Consider the following 11385-nt stretch of genomic DNA (forward strand, 5'->3'; position numbering starts at 1 on the left):
ACCCTGAAAGAAGCAGTTTACGAGGAGTGAGGGTCAGAAAAATATCTTTACTTGCCTACCAATACTTTGGATAATCACTTAACCTGTTAAAGACACAAAGTCATCTGTATTACATGCTTAAAGATCTGAAATCGTGTTCTTTAGATGGGAAAACTTTTCCATTTAAGGGCTTTGTGCATTCTGCTGATGCAGAAACGACAAGGTTGGCAGTCTCTTTTGATGAATGTGTAGCGAAATATTATTTTCCATAGTAACATTTTTTTAGCACCAGTATGGGGTTGACTCTGCTGTGGGTTCAAGCAGAAGTACATGTTGCCTCTCAGGAAATAAGTTGTTATCTAAAATCAACTATTTGGACCAGGTACAAACCCAGCAGAGAAAATTGCCTTCTGTGTTGGACATTGATGTATTTCAGTTTGCTCCAGCTGAAAAAGTCTCGATGTAGAAAAACCAAATTCCAACAGTCTGATGGGAAAAAAAGATCAAAAAAAGAACAAGTGGCAGCGACAGGATAGTCAGAGGGTCTCTGCCAGCAGGGCTTGTGGGGAGGGCACTGGACTGAAAAGCCTCTGCTTCATAATGTTGAAGAAAACTGACGTTATGTGGTGATTCCACCCCTTCCCTCACCATCTCGAAAGGACGGCAGCATAGCCATCTGCTGTTTACATAAATGAAAAAGTGTCAGTTGAGGAAAGTCGTGTACTCAGCACAGTCTTAAAACATCTGTTCTAGTAAAACTCTTGAAAATAATCACACGCCAACAGGAGAAAAACAGCTGTGCCTGAGTCGATAGGCTCCACTGTACATAGGCCTAGAATAGATGGACAATAAAATCTTCAGGAATGGGTCCCTGGGATATTTGGGTCAGTGGACAGACTATTGATTATGTATAATTTCTTTGTGAACGGTTGTTATTTAGCTGTGTGGAAGATTCTGGGCCTGGAGTCCAAGGGAAATCTACTCATGGACCTGTTTGTTAAAGCCTCTTATACCAACTCTTTCAAAGAAGTATATAAGCAAACCCTCCAGGGAAGTTTTTGAAGCATTGAGAGGTGACATGTATGTAGCTAAGCAGTCATGGAGGGTGAGGTTCCCTTTGCATGAAATTGTATCCCAAGGTTTGATCCTGTTCTTCATCTCTTTCTGTTATCAACTCCCTCCAAGAGGATCAGATTTTCTTATTTGTTGAGATAGAGTGGTTACCTGGGTTCCAAAGATATAGCTCATGTGGATCTTAGCACTACGCTTTGCTCATCCTGTCTTGGGAAGGCTGTTGGAGGAAAGCATGTGCAAATGTTTCTTTCCCCAGGCTGTAGGAAATGTGATGTAAAGAAAGAATGAACTCTACCTGTTCTTTCCTCACTGTATATTTTAAATTTTTGTTTCTGGAAATGCTCACTACGCAAATGAATTTGTTTCTAAGTTAGTAACTCATTTTTTAAATTGCATAATTACAGTCAAAACCTCAAAAGTCATTTGAAGTTAAAAGGTATATGGGTCAGCTTTTATCCTCCAGATGTTGGTGATTCCTGAAACAGTCTGGGAGACGCTTTCTAGTTTTTCTCTCTTGGTGGCCAGTGGTGGCAAGCACTAGTGTCCAGGGTTCTCTCATAAGGTACAAAGCACTATAGTACAGTCTTCCATTTTTATGTTATTTTTCTTGTGTTGAAGGAGCGTTTGAAAGTCTATCAGCCTTTACTGGATCCAATCAGTCAACCACTCTGAGCTGCTCAAGGCAGAGTTGTGCCTTTCACCACTGACGTGTGGAAGAACAATCAGATGCTGAATTACATGGCTGGCTTTCTTTGTCTTCATCTGTTTAAAATACTCACCAAGCCCAGGAAATACAAGTGCAGTGTATAAAACATCTGATTCATCATCAAATTTGTAGGGAAACCTGAACAAATAGCTGAAGGGCTGACTTCACAAAAGGCCAGGACAGACGGTGTATTGATGTTTTCAGAGATCATGCTACGAACATGATTTTGCCTCTCCCTGCCCCATTCCCATCTTCCCAATTTTAAACATTTGGACCATTAGACTTCAGTCCAAAGACAGAGCGTGACCTACTCAAAGTTGGTTAGTGTGGCAGCTGTTAAAATAATAGTGATTATTTACTTTGAGAGCCCCAAATTTATCACTAAAAGCAATTTATGCATTTCTATGTGTCAAGAAGTATGCTAGCAGCAAGGCCAACTGAAATCATCTAGGTCAAGACAGAAGGGACGGATGCACTGGACCTTCCAGAGGATGGATCACATATTGGCTTAGGGATGATCTCTCCTGGGTGGATGAAACTGATCTGTAGGTTATTGTTAGTGGTGTAAACAGAGAAAGTTTGGCTTTCTCTGGAGCATAGCATGATTCTAGCTTACACCCAAATCTCCTCATTCAGTGTTTGGGCTTAGGGCTTGTAAAGAAATGTTAATGTTTGCTGAAGCCAAATACGATTAATGCTTTAGTTTGGTTTCAGAAAGGTAATGCACTGTAAAACCAAGGATGTGTCATTTTCAGATTATTTATAGTTTGGATAATCCATACAATGGATCCTCTACAGTGTGGATAATTTGGAGTAATTTTGAAGTGAAATGAACTATCAGTTCAGCTTTGTTTTGGGAGAGAGGTCATTAAAATGGATTTTCTTAGGTAGATACGACTAAATACCTCTACTTATGGAAAGGATAGAGTTTCTAGAGGGTCTGAGGATAAAATATGTGGCCATCCATACATATGCTCCCTGTTTTGGTTTTGCAAGCCACTTGATTTGGAATGTGTGTGTATGAGTGTGTGGACGTGTGCATGTGTGTGTGTTTGCACACTGAGCACACTTTGGTGGGTGGGGGAGCACTTTCATGGAGCACCATTTCTGGATGGTGGTAAATTTGATTTCAACTTGGGTCTTAACAAAAAATGGAGCTACTTGTCAGTGCTTGATTAGTATGAAAGACTTTGTGTTTTTATATCATCTGGAAAATGAAAAATACAAAATTGTAGGGTATAGACTAGTTAGAGCAGAGAATGCTCAGGTTAGTGAAGCCATTCTAGTGAAGGTAGATAGTATATTAGTGTTAGGCTTTCTGCAGAGTGTGTTGGAGGGAGGCAAATCTCTTGAACAATACTGTGGAATAACAGCATACTACAAAGTATTTCAGCACTTAGTGGGTTTAAAGAAGGACTGTTTATTTAAAAAAATGATGACTCTGATGTATGAGGGTCACGTGAAGCCAAGATAGCATGGGACAAAAATGTTTTCACTTACAGATGAACATCAGCAACACTGAGACAATTCAAGAAGAAAAATATTTCAAATTGATTCAAAAGACAGACTAAGCTATATACTGTCGCAACCCATTAAAAAAAGTCAGAAGCTGACACACCTGAACACAATGCAACAAGCTATTTGCTATTCACGGTTGTGTTTAAGTTAATTGTATATGTAGATAGCTCTCATTCTATGCCATGAGTTCAATTCTTTTCAACAAATCCTTTTGTTTTCTTCATACAGTTCAAGGTTGAAAGTATCCTAGCTATATCTATGTGTGAACTGGGCTTCATTAAAATTCCAAGGTCCTCGGCTTTATTTTTTTTTTTTTTTTGGTCCTCGGCTTTAATACTAGCTAAGCAGAACCTCTCAGAAGGATGCAGCTTTAATTAAGTGTATTTTCCCAAGGAGCATCATAACATAAGCTTACTCTCCATATCATCATTCAGGCCTCTGAATGCTTGACCTTTTCCTGAATTTCTCATCATGATCTGTGTCTAAACATAAAGAACTTATCAGATCACCAAATACAAATAGTTCAAATAGAATCCTAAAATGATCTTTCTTAGAACAAAACAAAATAAAAAACAAAAGCAATCTGTGACAAAAGTGACACCCTAGACAATTGACACCATGGCAGCATTGTGTGATGGAAAAGGCATTGAACTGAAAATCATTCTAGTCCTTACTTTGCTCCATTAGATGGTTGCCCCTTGGTATATGTATTCTGGCTGATTTAGGCAGAAAAGGAATTTAATAAAATATTGGCTAGGTCACAGAATCAATAGGAGGGCTTAAAAACCAGTTTAGGGGTCTGCAGCTGGAACAAAGTGCCTGGGGTGCTGTCACGGAACAGACCTGGTGAGAAAAACTAGCGCTGCCACCTCTGAGTTAGACCTGCAGCTCGTCTGCTGCCACTGTTGCCTGAGGAGCTGGTCCCTCAGCCCTCAGCCCCTCTACCAGTGGAGGTCCCCCAGAGCTCCCTCGTCTTGGAAGGCTGGGGCCAGGGTGTGTACTCACACCCTAGCTACTGGAGAAACCCCAGCAGTGAGTTTCTGGAAATTTTAGCATCTATCTGGAATTCAGTCCTGTCTCCTGCCGGGACTTCTTATGTGGGAAGTTCCCCAAAATGTAAACAAGCCTTCTGAAAAATGACTAGCATCCACTATCTCATCTTTATCCCATTTAGCAGAAAAATATTCTGTTCTGTGATGGAGAATTTCTTTATTGCAGTGCCTGACATCAGCCTGTCTCAGGTTAAAGCTCACTCAGTGGTCTGTGTGACTCTTTCTTATTAATACTGCCTTCTCCCTTTCCAGGTGATTAAAGCCATTTTTTTTTTTTTGCTCACCTCCAGTTTCTAAACAATATTTCTCTCTTTTTTACTTCTTTCTCTGTCCATATTTTCCTCTATTTCTTTCTTTTCTTTTTCTTGTTATTCTTTGGAATTAACAGGATGAGAATGTTATTCTTTTTGGGTATTAATTGCCTTGTAACGTTTAAGCTTAATTATTAAAATGCTATTTATACAGCATATGCATAAAAAAGTACTCAGGCATCTGCAGTGGTTTAGGAAATTTGTTATTGCTTCTTTTAGTACAAAGACAACTTGGAGAAGATTTGGAGGTAGAAATGGAATGTGTAGACAAGGGGATATTTGAAAAATTGCCCAGATGTATACTGGGTAATGTTGGGACATGTGATTGATCATGGGGACTAGGAGGTACATTTGGGTAACCCCTTGAAAGGAAGCTCTTTGAAAAAGAAGGCAGATTCAGTTCTGATCCCTAAGGCTCTGAGAATGTTGCTGTATTGTTCAGGATTTGGTTGGAAGATAATACTTCAGGGTGATGTTGGGTCCTATAATGCATGAATCCGTGAGAAATGGTTGTTATACTTTGTGTGAAATCTTAGAGTACTTATACAAAAAAAATGCAGGGTTTTGGCTCAATTTGGAAAACACTATGGGGTTGGGTGGCATCACTGACTTGATGGACATGAGTTTAAGAAGCTCCGGGAGATGGTGATGGATAGGGAAGCCTGGTGTGCTGCACTCCATGCCACCGCAAAGAGGTGGACACGCTTGAGCAACTGAACTGAACTGACCTGAACTGATGAAGATGTAATAAAACAAAATATAAGCCACCCACTATAAGACTGAAGAACAGTAATAAGTGAAAGTGACTGTTACTAGCATATTGTCAGTGATATAATGTTGCTGCCCTTTTGATGTCAGAACTGGACCTCTTCTGAATTTATTGTAACACTCATAGAGGGAAATGCATGTTCATTACTAGCACTTAGAGCATCTGGTAAGGTAACCTCTAATTCTGCTTAAATGGAAATCGACAAAGGAGATACATGTTATCCTGGTTTTTGAGAATTAGTCCCCCAGGATGTCTCTTCTGATTTAGCATTCCTGAATTATGTGCCATCCTCAGAATAAGGGATGAACGTTAAATGATACTCAATGGCTCAGTCTGTGTAAATAAATCTAAGCCATATGAATCTGACACAGATTGCTTCATTTGATGAATTGAGTGATTGCAAAGGACTGCCATGGTGTGAACACTGCTTTTTATATTGACTTTATAGATCTAAATCCCATGCCTCTATGCAAGGAGCTAAAACTTAGTAAAAGTTCATAGTTATCAGAGGTCTGGATTACATTTTGAATAGGTAATATCATCTGATTGGATTACAAACCTTGAGAGAATATGAAAGCTTAAACAGGAAAGAATTCCTTCCTTTAAATCAATAGTTAGTGGGGGATCCGGAGCCTAGGCAGCCTCACCAGGCTCCCCTAAGACGTGGCCCTTGGGGGCAGGTGATGCAGCCAGAAAGCAAAAGCAGCTCCTCTCCTAGCCCTCCCACCCCCAATAAAGTTTGTAGACCGAAAAAAAAAAAAAAAAAAAATCAATAGTTACTGCACAGGCACACTGTCCTGTGCTTTAGTGTCTTGGGGAAGATGGGTTATTTTGTAAGGAATATTTCATATGTGCAACAGCTAGACTCTTATGAAAATTATTTTCTCTTTGCATCAGCCAAGTTATCAGGGAAACTTCATAAAAATAAGCTAAATTATTTTATTTCTTTGTATCATATTTCCTTCATCTATAGTAATTTCTGTGTGATACTGAAGGAATAACCTTGAAGTGGACCCAGTGTTGTTCAAACTTGTTCACATTGCTGATAGCAAGCCAGCTGTGTTCAGGAGCTGAACTTTGAAATAATTTAGATGGAGGCAAGTCCCAGAATAGTTCCACCTTTGCTGAGTCCCAGGTTCATGTGAAGCTCTGAATTTATCATTGTGTAAGCTTTGAAGGGATATCTCAGTTGCTGATGACAAAAGTTAATGGGTCGATTGGGAGGAGATGAAGTGGAAAGAGGGAAGGAATGAAAATTGTTTTATGCCAATAACATGATAATGAAACAAGGGATAAATGAACAAAAGGCAAGTAGCAGGGGGTAAGTGGAATTACTGAGGGTTCAGATGCAATGTCACAAGCAATCCCGCATCCGGTCAGTAGAGAGAAGTTAGGAAGTTTAGAATCTATATGGGAGAGGAAGTAGAGGTGTGATGTGGAGAGGTTGAGATTAGTCCATTCTTCCTGGTGGGGACTTTTAGACCATGGGAGGGGAGTGGATTTCAGATGCTGGCTTGATATACTTCTGCTATGACTATTGCTGTTACCATCATCAGCTCTTATTTGTGGAGCATTTAATCTTGCCAGGTATCATGCTAAAGCACTGGTATGTATTATCTCATTTACCAGTTCCAAAGATTTCTTCAAACTATAGGTGGATGGTAAAAGTTGCATAACCTAGAGACCAGGTGACCTTTCTCCTACTTTAATACTATGATCAACCATCTACCAGAAGCAATTCATATAACTTTCTAACTGTGTGATGAAAATAACAAGACTCCATTCATGGATTTGCTGTTAAGAAAAAAATGAAATAACTCCAATACAGTGATGCTCCTCATATCTTAGCACACTGTCATGTCAAGTTTATTTTTTTCCCCTTTCTAGTTAAACTAGTTTTTTTACCTATGATACTTAAATTATAAAAGTTTCTTTCAGCCAGAATATTTAATATAAATTTTGTACTTACCTTGAATTATATGTTTAGAATTCTTCAACAGAAGTTGTTTGATTTATTGCCATAGTGTTGTTATCTATAGTGTCTAATGTAATACCTTGCACATAATGAATACTCAGAACTTTTATTGGATTAATGGTGGAATTTATTTACCTTATATATATATTTCTTCATTGGAAATAAATGTTTCAGATTGGCAAATTTTCAATGAAACAAAATATTACAGGCAACAAAACCAGTACAAGTGAAATATTTCAAAGCCATAGTTTCTCAAGCAAAAAAATTGGCCCAGGAAATATATAGCTAAAGGCAGTATTATTATTATTAGGAGTGTTCTCAAGTCTGATAAAAAGTTTCTTTTTTGGAGCAGAGAGGATAAGTTTGGGTTTTTTCTCAGAACATCACAAAGATCTCAGTGATAGTCTATGGGCAATACTTAATTCTAAAAGAATACAACTTATTTAACTTATCCAGAGCAAATACATGCTCAACCTGTGTATTACTTCTCTAAGATGGACTGAAACACACATGGATTGAAATGAGCTATCTCTTTTTCTTTCTCCCCAAAGTAATACTTTCTTAGAAATAATTTTCAAATAATTCACAGCGCAATTTTTCTGTTGCACCTTTTATATCTGGGTTCAGTAGGCATGTAAGATTTCCAAAGAATAAGATGAAATCTGAGTGGACCAAGCGGTAAAGAAGACAGAGCTTTGTCTTTTTGTCTTTAGTATTTTTCACACTTTTGAGAGGAGGTCTGAAACTGATGTTCCATTCTAGTATGTACTGCCGGTAACTGAAAGCTAAGCTAGAGGTGGATAATTTGGAATACCACAGCCCACTTCATCAAAGTTGTCAGTTATTATAAAAGTTGGCTACCATCTGGAGCTAGTAATCACTAGCTCTGTATTACATTTGTACTAGTAGATGAGAAAGAAAAAAAGATAAAGAAACAACAAAAAATAAATAGTACCACTCTGGAGCTAGACCCCTTAAATGTGGATCTGGTTTCTGTATTTACTACATATGATCCTATGTAAATTATTTCATCTTTGTCTCTTCATCAGTGAAACAGGGAAAATAGTAGGAACTGTCTTATTGGACTTTGTGAAGATTAAATGAATAAATATACGTAAAGCACCTGGAAGAGGGTCAGGACAATAGGTGACATAGAATTAGTGGTATTATTCCTCCATGTTAATATTAAGTTTTGCTTTTAGTTTATAGTCCTGTAACTTCCTTCTTCATAATATAAGGACATGGGCCCAGAAATTGGGGAATTTATGAGTGTATGTGCATGCATGTATAATTTTTTTCTACGAGTGAGCATGTTTTTTTTTTTTTTTTTCCAGAAAGTTAAAGTCACTGAATAACATGTGCTGCTTTCATGAAGATCTGGCCTTGGTTCATGACTCTGTCACTTACTATTAATAGGGCCATGGGCAGTTAGTTTGAGCTTGCTAAATTCCAATTTTGTTATTTGTTAAGTGGTGAGAACAAAAAAGCAAGCTGTGTGGAAGAACGCAATATTAAAAGGGATGGATGTTTGGAAAGCGGGAGGCATTCAACAAATGTTAGCCACTATTACTATAGGTCTGACCACTCCCCAAAAGACCTTCAGTATTTCTCTCATTTCTACCTATTTTACATTTCAAAGCCTACAAAAATAAATTAAGCTCATCAAAAAGAGGAAGTAAGAATATCACTGAATAATCTTTAAAAGCTTTTTAAGCTAATTTACAATGTTGTGTGTTTCTGGTGTACAGTAAAATAATTCACAAATGTATAATCATATATATATGTGTGTATATATATATACATATATATATATATACTCTTTTTAATTTTCTCTACCTTTGTGGTTTGTTATAGTATATTGAATATAGTTCCCTGTTGGCTCAGACAGTTAAAAATCTGCCTGCAATGCAGAAGACCTGGGTTCAATTCCTAGGTTGGGAAGATCCCGTGGAGGAGGGCATGGCAACCCATTCTAGTATTCCTGCCTGGAGAATCCTATGGACAGAGGAGCCTGGTGGGCTGCAGTCCACGTGGTCGCAAAGAGTTGGACACGACTGAGTGACTAAATACAGCACAGTGCTATATGCTAGGATCTTGCTCTTTATCTATTTTGTATATAGTAGTTTGTATCTGCTAATTGAACTCCTGACTTATTTCTCCCCCACCCTCTTTCTCCTTTGGTAACCATAAGTTTTTTTTCTATGTCTGTGAGTCTGTTTCTGTTTCATAGATAAGGTAATTTTGTCATAGTTTGGATTTCACATATAAGTGAAATCATATAATATTTGTTTTTCTCTTTCTGACTTACTTAACTAGTATGATAATCTTTAGGTCATCCATGTTGCTATAAACACCATTATTTCATTCTTTTTTATGGCTGAGTAATATTCCATTGTGTCTGTATACCACATCTTTATCTATTCATCTACCAATGAGTATTTAAATTGCTTCCAGACCTGTGTGGCTCAGAAGGTATAAGGAATTCGCCAGCCAATGCAGGAGACAGGTTTGTTCTATCTTTGGGATGGGAAGATCCCTTGGAAAAGGGAATGACAATCACTCCAGTATTCTTGCTTGGGAAATCCCATAGACAGAGGAAGATGCCAGGCTATAGTCCAGGGCATCACAAAGAGTCGGACACAACTGAATGACTAACACTTTCACTTTCATATCTGGCTATTGTATATTGTTAACAATAAACAATCTTAATTTCTGATGATCTGTATCACTATAAGCAACTGTGAGAGTGTGAAAAAGAGAAAGAATAAATTTATTTTTGAGATTTCCATAGTCGCATCCCTGTATATATTATTGAATAGTTTTGACTATGATATTCGCCTAAAAGGTAAGCAAATTGTAAAAAGGAGTACTCACTCCTTGGTACTTAGAAAGATGGATAGTTAGCAGCAGGTGTTTATTTATCCTTGCATATATTCATATATTCATCAGTTTCTGAATAACTATGCATTTTATAAAAGGAAACATTTTAATTTGCTATAGATGTTTTGTGAAAATCATTATTAGAATAAAGACAAAATGTATTTGGAAGCAATTGTACAAAGGTTTAATTTTTATTTCTAAGGGAAAATGTGTGCAGGCAGTAAAAGTAATAAAGGAAAGCTGAATTTCTCTTGAGGTATCTGATGCTGAATAAAATCTGCTGCATTATCCTTCAATCAGTCACTTAAAATTTTAATTGTGTAGACTCTTAATCACAAGGAAACTAACCTTTTCCTGAGCTCTCCTTTGTGGAAGGGAGTTGGGGAGGGCTACCATCCTTTTTCAGCTCCTTTGGAAAAATCCTCTCTTTTTTCAGCATTTCTGTACAGCTCCTGTGCTCCTCTAGGCTCTACCATTGACTTTCTGGCTCATTATGCTGTACAACATAGGAAAAAGATCACAGTAATGAACAGGCTTTAAAGAAGCAGGTACTTAGTTACTGTAAAATGCCTCCAAGCTAAACCCGCTCCAAATCCCTGTGGTGTGTACAGCCGGGTCCCAGACTACTTCCTGTTCAACAGCCCCTGACTCAGCAGACCTAACCCTGTGCAAGTCCCTCTGTGTGGCCCATTCTCTTAAGTATCAGCGACACAGCATATGCCATTTTGGAAGTGCAGGGCAAACTGATATGAGATAAAGATCTGTTTTACTTTTTACACATTAGATGGTAATCAAGGGACCTATATAGTGTGATAACAGTAGATAATGATTTTATGATTCTTAAATTTTGACTTTTTACATGTCTTATAAAGTAACATACTTAATTAAGATTCATATGGTTTTCTGGGTTTGGGATTAATTAGGAACCAAGATGATCATGAGAAACAATGAGGTCAAGCAAGGGACAAAGCAAATTACCCAGATAAAGCATCTTTTGGAACAGTTTTCTTTAGCATCAGTACTATTGCTCTATGTCATTAGGCATTTATAGCTTTGTGGCTTCCCAGGTAGCTCAGTGGTAAAGACTCCACCTGTCAATGCAAGAGACACAGGTTCAATCC

Source organism: Cervus elaphus, chromosome 9 (genome assembly GCF_910594005.1).
Source record: "Cervus elaphus chromosome 9, mCerEla1.1, whole genome shotgun sequence".
Classification (NCBI taxonomy): Eukaryota; Metazoa; Chordata; class Mammalia; order Artiodactyla; family Cervidae; genus Cervus; species Cervus elaphus.